A 22528-nucleotide genomic window follows, 5' to 3' on the forward strand; every position below is an offset into this window, starting at 1 on the left:
TCGATCCGTAAGTTGGATTGAGGAAAATTTCATATTGTAAGAAAGGTCATAATGATATGACCACAACAATAGTATCCATCATAAGTCCTCAAGGAATCGAAAAAAATTGAAAAAGTTAGACCCCATTTCTTTATTTGTACCATGTCGATTGGGTTAGTATAGTAACTACCTCCTCTTACCTTAGCTAGAGCTAGGGATAGTAGGGGGTACGTTACAAATCATTTATTAATTCCCTTAAAATAAATAATTAAAAAAATAGTATAGATTCATCTTAATGTCGAATCATTTTAGTAGAAATGGGTTTTCACCTAAGAGCTTTTAACCCTCTCAATGTGTAATGAATCCAAGGTTAAGATGGATTTATGCTATTTTCTCGATACATGCAAGATCCAAGGTGAAGGGGAAGTCATTAAAAGGAAAAAAGTATATTTTTATATGAATTTAGGATACCTATTATCTTAGGGTTTCCTATTCTTATGGGTTAAAGGATACTTTGGTTAGATAAACCTATTGAGATTGGGATGGAGACTAAGTTGAACAAAGATTTTATTCAACCTATGTCCAAATTATTAGCTCATGTTGTTTTCTTGGTAAAGCAAGAAGTAGTGCAAGTTTTGTGCTTTATATAACTGAGAATGAGCATAAAGTATATAGGTCTTATCACTTTTAGGCAAATACAACGCCATATTTAACATTTATGGTTTTTTAAGGAATATATTCAACCTATCTTTCGTAGATGTATCTAGCAAGAACAAATAACTTTTAAAATATATCTATCTATACTTACAATGAAAATGTAAAACCTTTTAGACAACCTCCTCAACAAAAAAATTATCACTACAATAAGACATTATTATTGTCACTGGGTAGGATTGGATTCTCCATCACCACAATGCATAATTACAATTAATAAAATACTACAATTTACCAATAAGTAAAACCTAAATTGATTGATTCTAAACCGTAACACTAAATTAAACTTTAATTCAACTATATTTAAACTAAGCACTTGTTAAATAGTTGTTAGTGTAACCACCTCATAATCTCACAAGGAAAATATTCTCCACTTTTGTAAAAATTTTCTTTTGTTTTGTATTCCAACTTGGTTGTGGAATGTTCCAACGTTGGATTATTTTTATGCAAAAATCAAACAAATAATTGTAAAGAAAATAAAAGAGCATATAAAATTTAAATTACTTTTTACTTAAGTTTGGTTGAGAAAAATTCACATACTTATGCTCTGAGACTCACACCAGCGTGGAGGGTGGATGCGAACTTCCCAATGTAGAAAACTTGATTGGGAGCTAATAAAAGTGACCAGTTCTTGGGATAGTGTATGGTCCCCCAACACGAACCATAATGGTTAGTCAGAAGGAAGAAGAATGAAATAAGTCATTATGAATTTGGAGTTCAGTATTCTAGGTTATGTCTGCTTCTTAGTCTATCACAAGAATTCAACTTACTTGGTGCCTATTAATTACCCATGTTCTTAATATAGCGTGTGATTGTTAGCAAGGAAATTTTTACTAAAGATGTTGCATATACACAAATGCTACTCTATTATAGTCTTCAGAAAATAATTCTTTTTGAGATAAATTTGTTTTGTTTTGTTATTCTCCCCATTCAAAAAATTTCAAATGAATGCCTTTATTTTTTATATTCTTCCATATTTTCTTCGAATTAAGAAACACAATTAGTGTTAACAACCCTCAAATCATACCATTTTCATTTAAATGGGAAACAAATTTTTTGAATATGAGTAGAGAAGTCCTATACAATTGATTTATCTGTACATATTACAGGTTCAGTACACAACACAAACAAGTTGTTCCAAATGCCACAACAGACTTATTGTAGCAAAAAATTATGGCTTGTATGACCCAACAGAAGTTATGTTGTTTTGTTGTTGGGAAATATTCTTGATGTGCTCAACAAACATGTCAATATTAGTTTGTGAGTAACCACCTGGCATAACTGGATTGTTTGAGACTTCCTTGAGTTTGGTAACATTCTTCCTTAATTCAATTCCTTCATATCCTTGCATGAGCCTTTTCACCACTTTATTTATCACAATAGACTTTATCAAACCAATTTCATCAGCTTTACCTTCTAAATCCATGCCTTTTTTCCATATATCCCTTGAAAACCTGCAGTTGAGAAGTTGTTCGGACCAGTAGGGCTACCCAATCATGGGGACACCCATGATGATACTTTCGATGTTGGAGTTCCAAACATTGTGGGTTAATAATACCCCCACAGAGGGATGAGTCATCACTTTCAGCTAAGATGCCTAAGTCACAAGAAGGCCTTGATCTTTAATGTGATGTAATCCTCAGGGAGTGTTTCACACTCACCCTCAACAAAGTCTAAACAAATGACCCAAAGGAAGGGCTGCTCACTACCCACCAATACTAAGGATAATTCTTGTACTTGTGCTCTTGGCATAAGTGTTAAGCTTCCAAATGAAACATACATAACATATGTTGATGTCTACTTCTCTAGCCATCTCACGCACTCCTCATTCTCCTCCCACAAGCTTGTTCTGATTAGATCTTTTGTAAAAGAGTGTTCTCCTTGCAGGCATTTCCTGAGAAAAATAGGTCTTACAGCTTGTGCAAGGTAGCCCTTTGATATGGCTTTGATAGATTCTACTCCTTCAAGCTGCCCATATGTATTCACTAGAATCCAATTTGCCTTATTTTGGATTTCACTTTCATAAACTAGGGTATAAAATATGTGATCATAATAGCATTCCTCTCGATAAAAACAATAAAGATATTTTTGGCAAGGGTGGCAGAATACCTGGTACACATGTGATGAGCTTGGTGGGAATTTTGACATCCTCTACTGCAAAAACAAACAGGAGATAATCAATGCGACTGAGATTGGAATTGGGGAAGCTTTGGAATGTTTCTAAGGCTTGATCAATGCACTAGGGTTAGCATGGAATTATCATCTTTACTGAATCGAAGATGGATGTTTTGTAATCTCAACAGATGATTTAATATAATATCAAATGTCTAGTTTGTTTACCAACATTTAAATTAAGCAGTGGGGCTATGACAATCGTTTTTACAATTCAGGATATAAGACTGGTTTACAGATTTGTGCTTTCTCTGTATCACTCAAAAGATTTCATGTCCTCCTTTTTAAAGCATCAAAGACAACAATATCAGAGAAAAATACTGACATATACTGCATGTTTCTTAAGAAGTTGTTTAACTTTGTAACAAGTGGTTAAATGGAATGTTTCTTGTGTTATAACTGAATCAAAGGCACTGTAAAACACAAAAATGGGTTTAGGTAGATTGTGAGAGATTGGGATTGGGAAACAAAGGTCCTAGGATTCCCCTCATGGACAAATTTATTTTGGTTTTGTGACTGTTTCAAGGGCCCTTGAAATTTGTCTTGTTTATCCTTCAAAATCTATGTCCATTGTTATGTATATGATATTTCCTTTGTTAGTGCAACACATTGAATATTATATTCTACACATTCACAAGAATTCTTATGAGTAAACTTAAACTAGAAAACAACAATATTAACAAAGAAATGAAAAATGTACAATAAGAAGGTCCTACTCAACATTGTTTGTTTCCTTCCTGAGCACCACTTCACAGTGGAGGAAAAATTTGGTTTAGGGTGTTGAAAAAATGTTGCAAGAAATTCTCAATTTGACTTTAGCCTTGTCGTTGCACAGAATGGCTAGGCACTACAACAATGACTCAGATCGGGGTTTGTCACCCTGATCCCCAATCTCTCCATTTAAGTTGTCTCCCAACATCAGACTAAGGTGGGTATACCCTATGTAAATATATGGAAGAAGGACTAGTTGGGAACCAACCAATCTAGGAGACACAGTTAAGCAACCAAATACTCGTTTTAAGAAATATTTTAAAGGATTAGATTAGATTTAGACAATTGATACCAGCCTTATAGAGTCAACTATTTTGCTGAGGAAATTTAAGACAAGGACTGAATGGATAATTGCTGCTTGGATTAATAACTAACCTATATGACATACAATTCCTAAAACTAATATGAAATGAAGGATCTTGGTTAATTTTAATTATATGCCTATTCTAAGTATGTCCTTTGATATTTGTCTGTATTGATCCTAAACTTGATATCTAATGGTAGAGAGAAGACAAAGTGACGTACACGAGGGTGTGATTAAATATTTGTCTCCTTGAAATCTAATGTACCCAGAGCCTCCGACGCTGCAGAGGCTATGGCTCTGACGACTACAAGCTCGTTGGTTTAGACACTAAAAAGACTAGACTTCTCAAGAGAAGACACAAAGGTGTTCCTATCTTTCTTTCAACCAAGCTTATGCTTGGAGGTCGATTATTAAATGAAATATTAATCTAGAATGCAAAATGCAAGGAGGACTTAGAATATGTTTTAGTGAAACGAAATGTTAAAGACTCAAAGCACTTAGATTAGGATTTATTCTGAGTTAAATGCTAAGTACTTAAGCGAAAATTTAATGAAAAATTCCAATCATGCAGATGCTCAAAATACTCAATATCAAGAACCGAAAGATATACAATTTTCCACACGTCCATGATAGAGTACTCAATAAAACTGCTAATCACAATTACTTGAGAATTCTCAAAAACCAATTATTCAAGAAAAATCCAATAAATCAAGTAAATGAATCCAAACATAGAATTAATTTCCTTTTTAGATCGTGAGAAATCTCAATAATTCAAGCACTAAAACCAATGATCACAAAACTTAGCTAAAACATGCAAATAATGAAATCCTAAGCACATAAATTTCAATGATTTAATATTCAAGATAACAATGAAATTTAGATGCTAATTAATGCAAAAACACCTCTTCAAATAATTTTGGAACTTTTTAATTTTTCTAATGTCTCAAATCCAGAAAAATATTTCTTCTCGTGTAGTCAAACTTAGAGAAATTATTAAAAAAAAACAAAAATTATATGTTGCCTTGACCATAGGAAAATTTAAATTTATACCTCACAAAGATTTTAAATATTATAGGCCCAAAAATAAAAACCCTTATCAAAAAAAAAAAAAAAAAACTTAAGTTAAAAATTTATGTCACACTTTTAGTAAATTTAATGTGATGAGTAAAATTTTAAAAAATGATTTTTTAAAGGGGCCAACACATCAAGTGATAAATGTTAAGAAAAAAATCAAAGTTTATATTTTTTTTTTTGAAGGGGCAACAAAATAAAAGACTTTTGATGTGGTAAGTGTTTAAATAAAATGATAAGTTTAATTTTTTTGATGGGCCAAAGGCCACAAAAAAAAATTAAATCGCAATGAGAAGTATGAAGAAAAGCGATGGAGCTAGGTCGAAAGGCTCGGGCTGAGGAGCGAGGAGCTCACACGAGTAGACAAAAAGGCTGGAGGAAATGTGAGAACTCAAAGGGACAGGTTTGAAAGAGGAATGAGTTCACACAAAGGGAGAGGAGAAGGTATGGAGGAGCTCGAGCACTGAGGAAAAAGGGACGCAAAGCTGAGGAAAGACTATGAGTGAGGGCCGTGGGTAAGAGAATGAATGCAAAGGAAAAGGAACCGCGGGGTTGAGGGAAGAAATATGAGGGCTTAGCAGTGATGAGGAGAGGGGATAGTGGCGAGGAAAGGAGGGTGAAGGACATGATTAGGAGAAGAGGATGACGGGGGAGCAGGGAGAAAAAAAAAATGCAAAGCGGAGAGGAAGGAAAATGAGGGTCTTAGGCAATGAATATGGAGCCGCATGCAAGGAAAAAAGGCAGGGAATGAAGGGTTTCAAAATGTAAAAACAAAAAGAAATGGAGCTGTGGTTTAGGATGTTGAGCAAGGAAATAATATCACGCGGCAATGAATAGCCTCAAGGTAATGGGTAAGAGATAAAATGGTAGTTCAAGGACCCTAAGAAAATTAAAAAAATTATTTTCCCAATTTTTTTAATTTCAAACTGATGTATTTCTGCTTTGAATTGTTCCAAGAATTTACTATAAAAACTTCAGATCTAAACCTTCAAATGACTCACTTCGTCGATAAATGCTTGCACACAAAAGTTTGAGGCTATATCTTGCCCTCTAGGTCTTAGATCTGCCTCAAAACCCAAATTTTCTTTAACAATTTTCAGATTTGAACCTACACAAAGCAAAAATAAAACCCAAGACCCCACATACACAAAAATTTGAAATTTAAAACCAAATCCCAAGTTAAAAAATAAAATTTGAAATTTCTAAAAAAATGTACACAATTAAATTGACAGATCTATCAGATTCGAGGAGTATGAGTCTGACTCTGCTTCCAGATATGAAGATTTCAAGCTCTGGCTAGCCAAATCTACTATTTAGTACAATTTATTAAAGATTAAATATTTATTTATTTATTTAAGTACTAGCCAAGAAAATTCCTGCAAGAAGAAATTCGTAAGATAATCTTAAGATTTTAATCAGGAAGACTCTCTAGATCTTATGTCTCAAGATTCAGCGAGTCCAACTGAGGACTTCCCCAAACACCCAATTTCCAAATACGAATGATTTCTACACACTTAGAATTTAAGTTGTTAAATCAATAGAGATAAAAAAAATAACAATTAAATTTTCAAAGATTAAATATATCTGTTAATTAAATCAAATTCTAATGCTACCTTAAACCCAAAAATCTAACCAAGATACATGTGCAATAGATTACTCTATGAAATCTATTAACAAACAACTTATCAAATAAGATCAACAGAATATTAAGAACAATGTTACCATAAGACACTGGAAAGGAACACTGCCATCAAATAAAACCCCAAAGATTTTTTGTTATATTATTCCAAAAAAAAAAAGATTACAAGAGAGCTTCAAAATCTAGTACACGACTCAATGATCAGATCCTTTCGAATGACAAATGAACTCTAATTTATATATTAATTCTCTAATGGCTAGTTGGCTTGATCCCCGTCAAAGTAATCTTGATCGTCGATAAAGATTTAATTATCTTTAAATCTTATCCATCAAAATTATTTTATTTTTGAAGAAATTCGAATTTTTCATTTAATTGAATTTTAATCAACTCAAAATTGTTTATTTTGTGTTGATTTCCTCAAAAAAATTATTTGACTTAACTATCAAGGCCCAAGGGTTCAAAATCTCTTGAAATTTTGAATATTCCCTTGGTCGGGGACCTCCAAAAATTAATTCTTTTAGGAGCCACGAATTTTTTTAATTTGGAAAATTAATTTTTCCTAGGACTTAAAATTAATTAAATTTATGGCTTATAATTTTAATTTATTTTTGCGAGAAAATTTAATTAATTGACTCATGAGAGGATTAATAATTTTTCCAACCCTCAAATAATTTAGCCATAGTGTCTAAATATGAGGGACCATGCACTAAAATATTTTTTACATCAAGATATTACAATTTAATATATGAAGGGAGAACACTTGTTTGTTATAGACCCTCATTTATAAAACCCATTCTGCGACTCAATATGATCTAGTAGACCAAGTAATTTGTAATAAAGAAATTTATCCAGTTAGCTTAAATTACTCCCAAATTACTTTTACAAAAGACTCGACTAGAACACTTGGACTTACCTAATATCTTGACGACAAAATCCACCCTAGCTTTGGGGTGAGGTTGGAGGGAAAACTTTGTTGATCATCCATGTTTAGAAATACACACGAATCGGTGAGACTAAAAAACTCCTAGGATAGAAATCGTCACCAGAAAAATAGGATTACCTAGGTTTTTACATACATAGATGGTCTTTACTAAGATCATTTACGTTGTAAACATGCAGAATGAGTTTACAACTTTTACAAAATAATGACTGAAGATGATGATGAAATATGGATAATTTTCACTGCCCGAGCATGATGGAATTCTTGCAAAAATGTATACTGATATAGGGTAATTGAAGCAGAGACCAACATCTAGCTCTACTTAGGGATACTTTGCTTCATCGAAAGAATGTGAGAATCTAGAATCTACACCCAAGCAACACATAAAATTACATAAGTAGCGTCCATCCAAATATTAATCCAAAAATAATCATATAACATTAAGTACATAAAATTGAATCTTTTGTAACCATTAACAATTCTACTAACATGAAAAGTAAATCTAATCTAAAAACATGAATGAAATGTTGAAATGACAAGGTGTAGGGTTAGAAATACAATACAAAGTATGCCTTATGACATTAGATGTCACCTTTGAAGAAAAACTTGAGCATTTGGCCATTTTCAGGTAATTCAGGTGGTTCACCTTCCAATCTTCTTAAGTGGAATGAATTCGACCCAACGATGTCTCGAATAATGTACCATCCATACCACAAACTATGAAACTTCTTATTTTTTCCTAGTTTTTCATTCTTGTGATCCCAAAGAAGCACCATATCTCCAACCTGCAAATATCTAGATTGAGATGATTTATCAAATATTTTCTTAATGTTAGATTGACTTTTACACATATTATCAAAATTTTTCCTATGAGTTTCATCCAACTCCACAATCTGATCAATTATGTTTTGGACAACATCTTTATCAATAGAGAAATGTTGAAGGAGTTGATAAGCTGGCAATTTAAGATGCACAGGTAGAGTTAAATTTGAGCCATAAACTAATCCAAAGGGACTTTTACCAGTAGCCTTTTTCTTAGTAATTCTATCTACCCATAATGCATACTTGATTTTTCTATCCCATGACCGCTTATTAACTCCTACTATCTTCTTGATAATGGTTATAAGATTTTTATTATTTGATTCAGCAAGGCCATTTCCCTGAGGATAGTAATTAGATGAATTAGATAACACAATGCCATACTTGAAGAAAAAAGATGAAAACTCTGAAGAACTAAAAGCCTTGGCATTATCAATGATGATTTTAGATGGGACACCAAAGCTAGTACTGACATGATTTTCAATGAAATCCATAATTACCTTTTCAGTGGCTTTCTTAGCACGAATGGATTGTATCCATTTAGTGAAATAATCAGTGGAAGTTAAGATCCATGAGTAGCCATTGCTAGAATTTTCATGAAATTTCCCAATGAAATCCAGACCCCAATCCTGAAAAGGTGCCTCAACAACCATAGATTGTAAGGGCAGGGAAACAAGCTTCTATTTCCCAAGTGAACAGTTGATAGGATTGACAACTTCTTACAAACTTATGCACATCAGAAAAAATTGAAGGCCAATAATAACCAACTATCAAAATTTTTTGGGAAATATTTCTAGCAGCATAATGACCACCACAAAATCCCGAGTGAAACTCAAAAATCAACTTCTTGGACTCAATTTCATCAACACATCTAAGTATAATACCCTCAGGATTTCTCCATCTAAGGCCATCCTTCATAGGGAAATAATTAGTTGCTTTTAATCTAAGAGACCTTCTTTTATGAGAAACTAAATGATTAGGACACGTAAGATTTAATAAACAATGAATGATGTCCTTGTACCAATCATGATCTCCTAATATTTTCAACTCAAGTGAAGATAAATCATTCAAACAAATCAAACCAAGAGCTTTTTCATTACCCTCAGTCAACATTTAAGCCAGTCCTTGACCTTTGACCAGCTTAGTGGGTCTAATCTCCAAGTCATACTCATGGATCTTAGTAACCCACCCAACACAAGTCCCTAAATCAGTCTAAGTTAATATATCTTTAACAGCTGAATGTGGGACAAAAGCAATGATTTTAGAATAACCAACATAAGTCTTGAAATGCTTAAGAGAATTGACCAAGGCATATGCTTGATTTTCCATGGTAGTATAATTTAATTTAGAATTTTGAAGAGCTCTACTCATGAAAGAAATAGGTTGTTCATGACCTTCCTTATTCTATGTAACAAAACACCAACAATTGTATCTTCTGAAGCAAAAGAAAAAGCTATGAAATCTTTAAAATAATCAGGGCTAGCAATAACAAGAGCTTTTGCAATAACACCTTCGATTTCTTAAAACCATTTTTATTGTCTTCTTTCCACAAAAATGTAGCATCTTTCTTAACAAGACTTTGAATAGGTTTAGCTATCTCTGTGTAATTTGGAATAAATCTCCTAAGAAAGTTGGTCTTTCCAAGGAAATACTGAAGGGATTTGAGATTATGAGGAAGAGGAATATTTTGGATTGCCTCAGCCCTTTCAAGATCTATCTTGATCCCATCTTTCAAGATGATGTGACCAAGTAACTTCCCTTCAGTTACTCCAAATACATATTTAGTAGGATTCAAGGAGATTCCAAACTCTCTACATCTATCAAAAACTTGCCTAAGATGACCTATATAACTGATACCATCCTTAGAAAAAACCGTAAGATCATCCTGATATATCTCAATGACTTTTCCAATTAAACCCTTAAAGGCATAATCCATGGCCCTATGAAAGATAACTCTAGTGTTAGTTAATCCAAAAGGCATTCTAATATATTCAAATGTAGCCCATGGTGCGGTGAAAGTAGTTTTGTGTCGATATTCTTTCTTAATCCATACTTGATTATATCCAGAAAACCCATCTAGCAATGACATCAATCCTGAACGCGTTACTCTTTGCAACATAGTCTCCATGTTTTTTAAATGGTAATTGTCTTTTTTACATGCTATATTAAGATTTATAAATTTGACACAAAGTCTTATTGTACCATTCTTTTTTCTAACAATCACCAGGTTGGAACACCATGTTGAATGCCTAGTTTGAGCAATAATACATGTTGCAAGCATTTTTGAAAGCTCCTTTTGAACTAAGGGGACCAACTTAGGATTTATCTGCCTAACCTTTTGATGAAAGGGTTTAGCATTTTCATCTTTTAAAGGGATAATGTGCTCCATGATACCTTCCCTATAACCTTTTAACTCATCATAAGAAAATTCTAAAACATCTCTATATTCACGAAGTAAATTAATCAATTTCTTTCTTTCTTGATCACTAGCACCTTTACTATTTATTACAGTTTTAGGGTCACTAAAGGTACCAATATTTACTTCAATGAACTCCCCTAGATCCATCTTAATTTCATCCTTTTTCTTTGAAATGTTGCTCCAAAGCTACAATGTTCCTAGGAGTAGGATTAGTTATATCTTCATGATTTTCATATCCATCCTCTTTATAACTAAATTCCAAAATTTTAAATTCATCCAACTAATTAAGAAATAGAATCACCTATCTTTCATCATCAAAAACCTACCAATGCTCCATATTGTTAGGTACAGAAAGTCTAAAAATAATCTCCATTTTAACCTTATCCTTCAACAATTCATCAGATAATGGCAAAGTAGATGCTGCTACAATGAGCTCATTAGCCAAGTTATTATTTTCTCGACGGATAGCCTCCAGATATAGAGCATCAAAACATTCCATAGTATCCATACAACATTTCGATAGTTCCTTAATCTTTTGTTTTTGCATGTAAACATATTCTTAATTTGCATGATAACCAAATGAGAATCTCCCTTGATACTAAGAATCTTAACCTTCAAATATTTTTTCAATTTGAGACCCAACAATAAAGCTTCATACTCATCAAATTTGTTGATTTCTCCAAACTCCAATCTATAGGCAAATTTAAAAATATGACCAAGGGGATATTTTAATGTAATTCCAACACCTTTACCATGCCTAGAAGATGCACCATCAAAATACATATACCATACCTTATTCTTTAAATCACAAATATTTTCATCAACCTTGACCTCTGGGGGAATTATATATTTAGCTAGAATAACATAATTCCTAAGGTTAGGTTGTTCCTTTATTATTTCATTATGGGGACTCTTAGGATCTTCAACATGGAATCTTCTATCAAGCTCTCCATCACCTCTAGGAGAATGAATCGTAGCATATGAAAAAATCATCTAAATACTTCCACCTAGATCAGAGGCCCATTTTATAGACAACAACATGCCCCAAGAATCAAGAACGTCAACTACAACTATGTCCATTACAATCATTATGTTAGGGTAAACTGATAAATGAACTTGTAAATCCTTAATCAACCCATGAACTTAAATGTTCTTAGAATCCATGGCACATATGTTGTAGCAAGGTCTATAAATTCTTAATTTAAGCTACTCCATGACCGTATTGGTCATAACACAAGCCGAGGCACTAGAATCCAACATGCAGTTATACAATCTGTAACCATTAACAAACAAAGTAATAAAGAATGGTTGATGATCTTTGTTATATGAATCCATACTTTGAAAAAATATGGGGGCATCTTGATAGAAAATCTCAGGAGCCTTCTGTTGAGAAACATTCACACGAGGAGCTTCAATGGCTTTTAATAACTTAGCCTTTTGGGAAGGAATATTCAATATCTCAGTGACACTAACCCAAATTTTTGCATTATTAAACCAACATCCCAAATCAGCATCCAAACCAGAGCTTGAACCATGGTAAAGCTTCGAGGGGGAATTTCATTTCAACTTTAATCCTTATCCCTTATTTGATAAGTCAAACCATTATATTTTTCAATTTCCAAGACTTTCTCTCGAGAAGGATTTTCACCAAATAATTCAACCATCACATCCTTTCATGATCAAAATTGTTTATACTAAAGGAAGATGTAGAAGACCTGACTCCTTGACTACTTTTTTTAACTTCCATCCAATCCTCCATAGATAATGAAAACTCCTTGCCAACCAAATTTATTTGATTACTTGTTCCAAACATCCCACTATCCAAAATTCTCTTAATAGTGGGGCAAGTAGCCTCTTCATGAAGAGCATCACAAGCCCTACAATAAGGAGGAGTTTCATCCACAAGATTAGTAGATCAAGAGGGTTTGGAGGTATATGTTCATTATAGGGGCCTTTCCTTTACCAAGCATTATTATTCTAATTATTATTATTTCTAAGTTAGAAACTTTGGGCTTGAGACCTTTCCATTTGGACCAACCTAGACTGCAAGGCACTTATTTCCTTAGCATGGTTAGATATTAACTTCGCTTGATTTAACTCCATGCTTTCAAGTTTCTGTAACAATTTTTGCATAGGATCGTCATCAGATTCTTTAACCTCTTTTCCTTTAGGTTCTTTCAATTTGGTTGAAGCCCTATCAAAACCTGAGATTTCAGACTTCCCAAATGCCTTCTTATCCTTTTCAAGCTCTTCAGCTAAAGTCTGAGCAACTTTATAATCACGATTCTTAGCTCATCTCAATTCATTAGAAGTATCAAGATTAAAAGAATCAATGTAAAAATCCAAAATCGATTTATCAAGAGGCTTATAATCTTGAGGTAATTCCTTAATAATACCATTAAATATCTTATTAAATTATTCTAACATTTCATTTTCCTTCTTCTTTATGACATTGATAGCCTTAACGAGATGCATCTCTTCTCTCTTATCTCTATACTTTTCCTTAAAGGAATTAATAATTGATTGCAATTAGTCAAACGAATTATCAAGTTTTTCTATAAACCAATCCAAAGCATCTTCCTCCAAGGTAAGAACAAAGAGGCTCATTTTTACATATTCATGATTATAATCAATAGCTCTCGCATACTTACCTACCCAAGAACCAAAAGCTTTCAAATGAGCATCAACACTAATTGCATTATTGCCCTGAAAATAAGTTAATTTATCAACCCCTTCTCTAGAAAATCATTAGGATAACCTTAAATGTTAGCAAAGTTACAAGGGGTGAACACATCCATGATGTCGTGCTCAGTTGGGTCACGAAAAATAAAATTCCTATTAGAGAGAGCTTCTTGTCCAAGATTAAGAAGAAGTGTACGGTAAGCGAGTTTGTGTAATCGTACTCTTAGAGCCCTTTCATAATCAAGAGCATAACTAACCAAGCTTCTTGGATGTCTTCTAGTACACACTCTTGTAGAATATAAAAGAAATGGATTTGCCACTCAGAAAAGATCTAAATTTGATAAACCCATATGCAAGAAAAGAAGTTATTGAAAGGAACCAAGGATAAGGGACTTATCCTGGTGAGAGATGAAAGGATGAGAAATGAGGAGATGAAAATGATTAAGGCGCGTAAAGCCAAAGTCTAAAAAATTGGTCCCTGACAACGACGTGAAAAAAAGTTGTCGCACAAAATGTCTAGGCATCGCGACAATCACTCAAATTTGGGGTTTTCACCCTGATCCCCAATCTCTCCGTTTAAGATATCTCCCAATGACAGACTAAGGGGGGTAGACCCTACATAAATGGATGGAAGGAGTAGTTGGTATCCAACCAATCCGGGAGACACAGTTAAGCGACCAAATGCTCATTTTAAGAAATATTTTAAAAGATTATATTAGATTTAGACAATTAATACCAGTGACTTATAGAGTCAACTATCTTGCTGAGTAAATTTAGGATAAGTACTAGATATATAGCTACTACTTGGATGAATAACTAACCTATATGACATGCAATTCCTAAAACTAATGTGAACTGTAGGATCTTGGTTAATTTTAATTATATGCCTATTCTAAGTATGTCCTTTGATATTTGTCTATATTAAGCCTAAACTTGATAGTGAATGGGAGAGAGAAGACAAAGTGAAGCACACAAAGTTCTAATTAACAATCCTTCTCCTTGAAATCTAATGTACCGGATGCCTCCGACGCTAGAGAGCCTTTGGCTTTGATGACTGCAAGTCACCATTTTAGACACTAAAAAGACTAGACTTCTCAAAAGAAGACACAAAGGTGTTTCTATCTTTCTTTCAACCAAGCTTATGCTTGGAGGTCAATTATTAAATGTAAGATTAACCTAGAATGTGAAATGCGAGGAGGACTTAGGAGATGTTTTAGTGAAGCGAAATGTTAAAGACTCAAAGCACGTAGATTATGATTATTCTGGGTTAAATGCTAATTACTTAAGAAAAAATTAATGAAAAATCTCAACCATGCAGATGCTCAAAATACTCAATATCAAGAACCGAAAGATATACAATTTTCCACAAGTCCATGATATAGTACTCAATAAAAATGTTGATCACAATTACTTGAGAATTCTCAAAAACTAATTATTCAAGAAATATCCAATAACTCAAGTAAATGAATCCAAACTTAGAATTAATTTCCTTTCTAGATCGTGAGCGATCTCAATAATTATCAAGCATTAAAACCAATGATGACAAAAATTAGTTGAAGAATACAAATAATGACTTAAATTTCAATGATTTAATATTCAAGATAACAATGAAATTTAGATGCTAATTAATGCCAAAACAACTCTTCAAATAATTCTGGAACTTTTTAATTTTTCTAATGTCTCAAATCCAAAAAAAAAAATTCTTCTCCTATATTCAAACTTAGAGAAATTACATATATATATATATATATATATATATAATATATAAAAATTATATTTATATATATATATATATGTTGTCTACCTCGAAAAGTAAAAACCCTTATCACAAAAATGTAAAAAAAAAAATTAATGTCATAAGTAAAAATAAATGATTTTTTAAAAAGGCCAACACATCAGTGATAAATGTTAGGAAAAAAATCAAAGTTTACATTTTTTTGAAGGGGCAACGAAATAAAAGACTTTTGATGTAGTAAGTGTTTAAATAAAAATCTAAGTTTAATTTTTTAAATGGGCCAAAGGCCACAAAACATTAAAAAAAAAAAAAAAAAAAATCGCAATGAGAAGTATGAAGAAAAGCGATGGAGCTAGGTCGAGAGGCTCAGGTTGAGGAGCAAATATCTCACGCATGTAGAAAAAATGATGGAGGATATGCAAGAATGCAAAGAGACAGGTTTGAAGGAGCAACGAGTTCACGTAGAGGGAGAAGAGAAGGTATGGAGGAGCTTCTGCATTGAGAAATAAGGCACGCAAAGCAGAGGAAAAGACTGCAAGTTAAGGTCGTGGGGAAGAGAAGGTATGCAGAGGAAAAGGAACCACAGGGCTGAGGGAAGAAATATGAGGGCTTCACAACGATGAGGAGAGGGGAGAACGATGAGCAAAGGAGGGTGAAGGACGTTATTAGGAGAAGAGGATGAGGGGGAGAAGGGGGGAAAATGCAGAGAGGAGAGGAAGTAAAATAAGGGGCTTAGGTAGTGAATAGGGAGCCACGGGCAATGAAAAAATGCAGGGGAATGGAGGGTTTGAAATGAAAAAATGAAAAGAAATGGAGTTGCAGTATAGGATGCTAAGAAACAAAAGAAGATCATGCAGAAATGAGGAGCTTAAAGGCAACGGATAGGAGATAAAATGGTAGCCCAAGGGCCCTTAAAAAAAAAAAAAGTTGCCTAATTCTTTTTTATTTCAAACTGATGTATTTATACTTCGAATTGTTCTTAGAATTTACTATGGAAACCTCAGATATGAACCTTCAAATGACTAGTTTTGTCGATAAATCCCTACACACAAAATTTTGAGGCTAGATCTTGCCCTCGAGGGTCTAGATCTACCTTAAAACCCCAAATTTTCTTTGACAATTTTCAGATCTAAACCTACGCAAAACAAAAATAAAACCTAAATCCCACATATACAAAAATTCAAAATTTAAACCTAAATCCCAAGTTAGAAAATAAAATTTGAAATTTCTAAAAAAATGTACACGATTAAATTTACAGATCTATCAGATATGAGGAGTATGACTCTAACTCTACTCCCATATTTGAAGATTTTAGGCTCTTGCTAGCTAGATCTACTATTTAGCACAATTTATTAAAGATAAATATATTATTTATTTATTTAGGTACTAGCCAAGAAAATCTCTTCAAGAAGAAATTTGTCAAATAATCTTAGGATTTTAATTAGGAAGACTCTCTGGATCTTATGTCTCAGGAGTCGGCTAATCCAATTGAGGACTTCCCTAAACACCTAATTTTTGAACATGAATGATTTCTGCACATTTAGAATTTAAGTTGTTAAATCAATAGAAATAAAAAATAGCAATTAAATTTTCAAATATTAGAGATACTTGCTAATCAAATCAAATTATAATGCTACTTTAAACCCAACAATCTAAGAAAGATACATGTGCAATAAATAACTCTATGAAAACTATTAACCAACAACTTATCAAATAAAATCAGTAAAATATTAAGAACAATGTTACCATAAAACGCCGAAGAGGAACATTTCCATCAAATAAAACCCCAAAGATTTTACATTGTATTATTCCAGGAAAAAAAATTACAAGAGAGCTTCAAAAACTAGTACATGACTCAATGATTGGATCCATACAAATGAAAAATGGCCTCTAATTTATGGATTAATTCTCCAACAACTAGTTGGCTTGATCCTCGTCAAAGTAATCTCGGCCGTTGATAAATATTTAATTATCTTTTAATTTTCTCCGTCAATATTGTTTTATTTTTTAGGAAATTCAAATTTTTCATTTAATCAACTCAAAATTAATTATTTTGTGTTGATTTCCTTAAAAAATTAGCTCGGACTTAACTACCAAGGCCTAAGGGTCCAAATCTCCTGAAATTTTCAATATTTCCTTGGTGGGGGACCTCCAAAAATTAATTCTTTTAGAACCCACGAATTCTTTAAGCTGGAGAATTAATTTTTTCTAAGACTTAAAATTAATTAAATTTCTAGTTTATAATTTTAATTTATTTTTATTAATTAATTGACTCGTGAGGGGATTAAAAAAATTTCCAACCCTCAAATAATTTAGCCATGGTGTATAAATATGAGGGACTACGCATTAATTTTTTTTTTTTACATTAAGATGTTACAATTTAATACATGAAGGGGGAACACCCGTTTGTTATAGACCCCCATTTATAAAACCCCATTCTGACTCAATATGATATAGTAGACCAAGTAATTTGTAATAAAGAAATTTATCCAATTAGATTAAATTACTCTCAAATTACTTTTATAGAAGACTCGACTAGAACACTAGGACTTAAGATCTTGACGACAAAATCCACTCAAGCTTTTGGGTGAGGTTGGAGGGAAAAACTTTGTTGATCATCCGTGTTTAGAAACACACATGAATTAGTGAGACGAAAAACTTCCTAGGATAGAAATCGTCACCAAAAAAGTAGGACTACATAGGTTGTTACATACATAGATGTTCTTACTAGGATCATTTACATTATAAACATGTAGAATGAATTTACAACTTTTACAAAATAATGACTGAATATGATGATGAAATCTCGATAATTTCACTGCCCGAGTATGATGGAATATTCTTGCGAAAATGTACACTGCTATAGGGTAGTTGACGCAGAGTGGTCAACAAGCCTTAATCAAATTGAGTAAATGGAATTTCCACATCAACAAGACAACTTGGAGGAAGTTAGCTAGTGTGACATGGACCTTGCCACTCAGTTAGCTTAGTAAATTTGAGTTAGAGAGCTTGGAGTTCAATTATGCATGTGTGATTGCTAAAGTTTAGTAATCTATTTCACTTGCATTCAATTAACTGACCTCTAACTATTGATAGAGTCAGTTGAAGGTAAGTTGTGCAGTGGGACAATAGTCTAACTCAGAGATGTGTCAGTTAACTAATCAATCAACCCAAAATAGCTAGTGCATGCAAGGAATTCGAGTTCCTCAACTAGAGTGGAGATGACAAGGCAGTGTAACATCAATTATAGACTAGTGTTGAGTGTACAAGTGTTGCATGAGTTAGAAAATAAATCTTTGGGAATTGTGCAATCAATTTGGATTAAATTCCTATATTGCATCATGAGAAAGTGAGGTGCATTCACAATGTTGGTAGGATTGGGGGCAGTCCAGTATACAACCTATGTGGTAAAAGGCTATTTATCAAATTTTCGTGTGTGTTCTAAGTAATGTAATTATTGTTTGTGTGTGCAACTGTTTTTCCCAAATAAAAATTTCACGGGATCCCATACTCATCCCTCGAACATTCATAGTGAGAGTGGTTAAACCACCACCCATAATAACCACTAGTAGTTACAATTTGTCTGGATTTGACCCATGACTTAAGATCTCCCCGTCAACAACATAGGTTGGGTAAATGGTCCAATTAATTAAGCTAACATGTGAGACTATATATATGTGCATTAACATTAAGGTGCTTTGAAATTGGATGAGTGTAATACATTTAGTTGTGGAGAGAGAAGAAAAGTGTTCATAAAGGTTGTGGTGTAAGAGACGTGGCTATAAAGCAAACACATTAAATACAAAACTGAAAATAAATCAATATCAAACATCTTAAAGGAAAAACTACTAATAAATTATATAAAAACTTGGTGTATATCATATATAGTGAGAGCTTTGCAACTTCTTTTTTATTTTTATGTTATTTTTCTGGGTTTAAATTTCAAAAGTGTTTATTAGAATTGGAGTTAAGATGAATCTATGCTAACATATCACCTATACTTCTTACAACTTTTTCTCTAACAAACAACATTTATTCATTTAAATATATATCTATTCAAAATTCATAGCTTGTATACTAACATCTATTCTAAATTCAATGCACCCACAACCTCAGTTTAGATGGCTCTATAATATGTATAGATATTAGAACATAAGCAAAAAGTTGAAATTACAACAGGTGATGATGGCAGGCACAATACCACCTAGCAATATTATCAATACATTGTACTGTTGTGCTTCATGTGTCACAACACTATGATAATGTGTGACACATATGTCAATGCCCGTTATCAATATTTACATTTCAGATCTTAAATATTAAACACCGTTGGCTTTCAATTTGTTCACTATACGGAAATAATGTGGAATTTAATGAACAAAATGGAAAGATAGTGTACCCATCACTAACTTACTACATAGTGCTTAATAGTTTCCAATACGTTTTTCTATGATTGAAAATGTTTATGGAAACTACATGTAAACCCACTAATATGTTATGATGTGAACCTTAAGGGCGCATAACTCAAATTTACATAAATGACCAGACTGACACATTTTGAAATCCCCTAAAGTTCATTTCGAATTCAGCGTGACATGGGTTTAGATAATCAATGGCCATAGAAAGGATATATTGTAACAAAGGAGGCTATATTATACCTTTGATGAGAATGAATCCTTGGGAAATGAGTAGTTGAGTACTGGACTGAGAAACTGAAGCAGTTGCACAGTAAGGCCATAACAACATCCTGGGAACTTTAAGGTTGGCTGCCACTTGGAGTGTAGATGAGAAAAAACTATCAGGGAGAAGAAATGTGATAGGGTGCCTTCCTCATTTCTTTTGCAAAGGATCTACTCCATGACTGGTCCTACCTTTCTATGTAATACCTCAAACACTTATCCAATCCTAGTGGTAGCTCCACCATAAAGTAACATTCCATCTGGCATGAACTAGAAGTGAATGTGTAGGTCGTGATTATCTTGTAGGATGACAGATATTTCCTGGTGAGGGTGCCTGAAAATCTGGTGTTGGAGGCATTGGATGGTGAGAAACGTGATGAGAAGGCTGCGGGTAACAAGTGTTTTGTAAAAATGCATAAGAGCATTGATGTGGCCTTGTGCTAGGATTTGAACCACCACCAGGTGTGGACGATGCAGACAAGATGAGTCCACCATTGTCATGACCCTTTGATCTTCTTAGATTAAGATCAATCTTGTTAGAGAATGAAAACCATGGCTCCCCTTCACCACAGATAATATAATAATGTGATGGAGAAAAATGTTTCTTGTGAGTATTTCACATCTAAGTTGATGTGAAATCAGAAAATGGATGATAACTCAAGAGGAGTGGGCAAAAATAAAATGTAGTTATTGCACTTAAGAAGTGGTAGAGATAAAATGACTTTACATCATGGAATGTTTAGCTTACAAGAATACTAAAATCAATTATATTGAGACTAAAAGTGAACAATTTGAATGATTTCTTTGAAGAAGAGAAGATAATAAGGGTAGATTTATTGGTCACGATAAACAAAAGAAAATCCAAAATGCAATAAGAAAGGGAGATTTAAGTGCGACATTTAACGTTGTGCAAACTTTTCTTCCTAGCTACCCATGGGTCCCATAGATTACTAGGCTCTTCATTAAAATATTCTATTCTATTCTATTCTATGTTGGTCATAGATAATAAGATAGGTATATTGAAAAAAGTTAATCAGTTTTTCGAACAAAAAATATAAGTCATAAAAAAACAATTATAAGTCATAGATGATAAGATAGGCATATTGAAAAAGGTAATCAATCTTTTAAAAAAAATTATAAGTTATAGTTGATAAGATAGGCATATTGAAAAAGGCAATCAATCTTTAAAAAAAAAAAAAAAATTAATAAAGTAAAAAATTATAAGATTGAAATTATGTGATGTTAAAAAATAAGTTAAAATTATTATTCATAATTTAATTTTAAGATCATGTTAAGATATATATTAAAGTTACATTAAAGTGGTGTATGAAACTTTGTTTATACTGCCCATAGGGCTTTGGATTGACGGTGAATGGGTGCACTGTTAAGGCACTTCTTACGATAGGTCACTAGTTCAAATCCCCATTAGGTGCTTACCTACCAAAAAAAAGAAACTTTGTTCATACAATAAGAGATCAATTTATACACAACAATTTGATTAATAAAAATCATAAATGTGTGCATATTCTACTATGATTCTGATCTATTATAAATGATTTGACATATCAATTATTCTCTAGGTGTTACTATTGCTTTGAACTTTTATGTATGAAAATTTGTAATTCCACATCCTTATTTCCAAATATTAAATTAATTGTTAAATAATTAGGATATCTAAAATTATTTATTAATGATTTTAAAAAGGTAAATTTCTATTATTATTAAATATGGTTAAGTTTTATATTATAAACTTATTTTTTTAAGAGAATTAATTTTATTGTGTCAAGAAGCCTAAAGAGATGTGTTGTAATATTTTGTCATGCCTTGTAAACAAAAATAATAAAAACATTAATGTTTATGAGAACCCATTGTATTGACCCATGGTATTCATGTTGAATATAGCATATTTAATGAGGGAAATTAAACCAACAAATTAGTAGTTATAATCCATGATATTCATGTAGAATATAGCATATTTAAAGAGGTAAATTAAACCAACAATTTTATAATTATAATTCATAGTTAAACCAATATAAATCCATCTTAACTCAGATCTACCAAGTGACTAGAGGATGAAATCTCTTTTCACTCTAAAAGAGGTTTGCACCTCAAGAGATTTGATCCCTATAGGCACTTGGTAGATCTAGAGTTAAGATGGATCTAGATTAGTTAATTAATCAAATATAATTTTATTTTTTTCTCTTATAGCCATGTTAAATATTGCATTCAAATTATTTATCTTATATTTTCTTTTCAATAAAATAAATTTTTCACGATCAATATTATTTCACAGTTTATGTTCCAGTATTTTTTTTTCCAAAAAAATAAATCTTTCGCAATTAATATTATTTCATGGTTTGTGTTCTCATATTCTCTTTTCAATAAAATAAATATTTCATAATCAATATTATTTCATAATTTGTGTTTGTTAAAAAACTCTTATTATTGAATTAAGTGAGTGTCACATCTTTAGGTCATAGGGTCACTGACTTAAGTTCTATGTATAATATTTTCGTTTTAGACTTCCTTGTATTAAACAAGCTTCTTACTTCGGTTAGCTAAAATGTTTATCCCATTTATTCACATTAACTAAAGTGTTTTCTA

At 32.4% G+C, this 22528-nt stretch overlaps 1 pseudogene; it reads right to left on the reverse strand.

The window, feature by feature from the left end:
- Positions 1 to 1864: 1864 nt before the first annotated feature.
- Positions 1865 to 20425, reverse strand: LOC149219044 (linamarin synthase 2-like; annotated as a pseudogene).
- Positions 20426 to 22528: the final 2103 nt, after the last annotated feature.

The sequence above is a fragment of the Pinus tabuliformis genome, chromosome Q, assembly GCF_031772625.1.
Source record: "Pinus tabuliformis cultivar Carrire ecotype Pingquan chromosome Q, CPIR1, whole genome shotgun sequence".
NCBI classification, from domain to species: Eukaryota; Viridiplantae; Streptophyta; class Pinopsida; order Pinales; family Pinaceae; genus Pinus; species Pinus tabuliformis.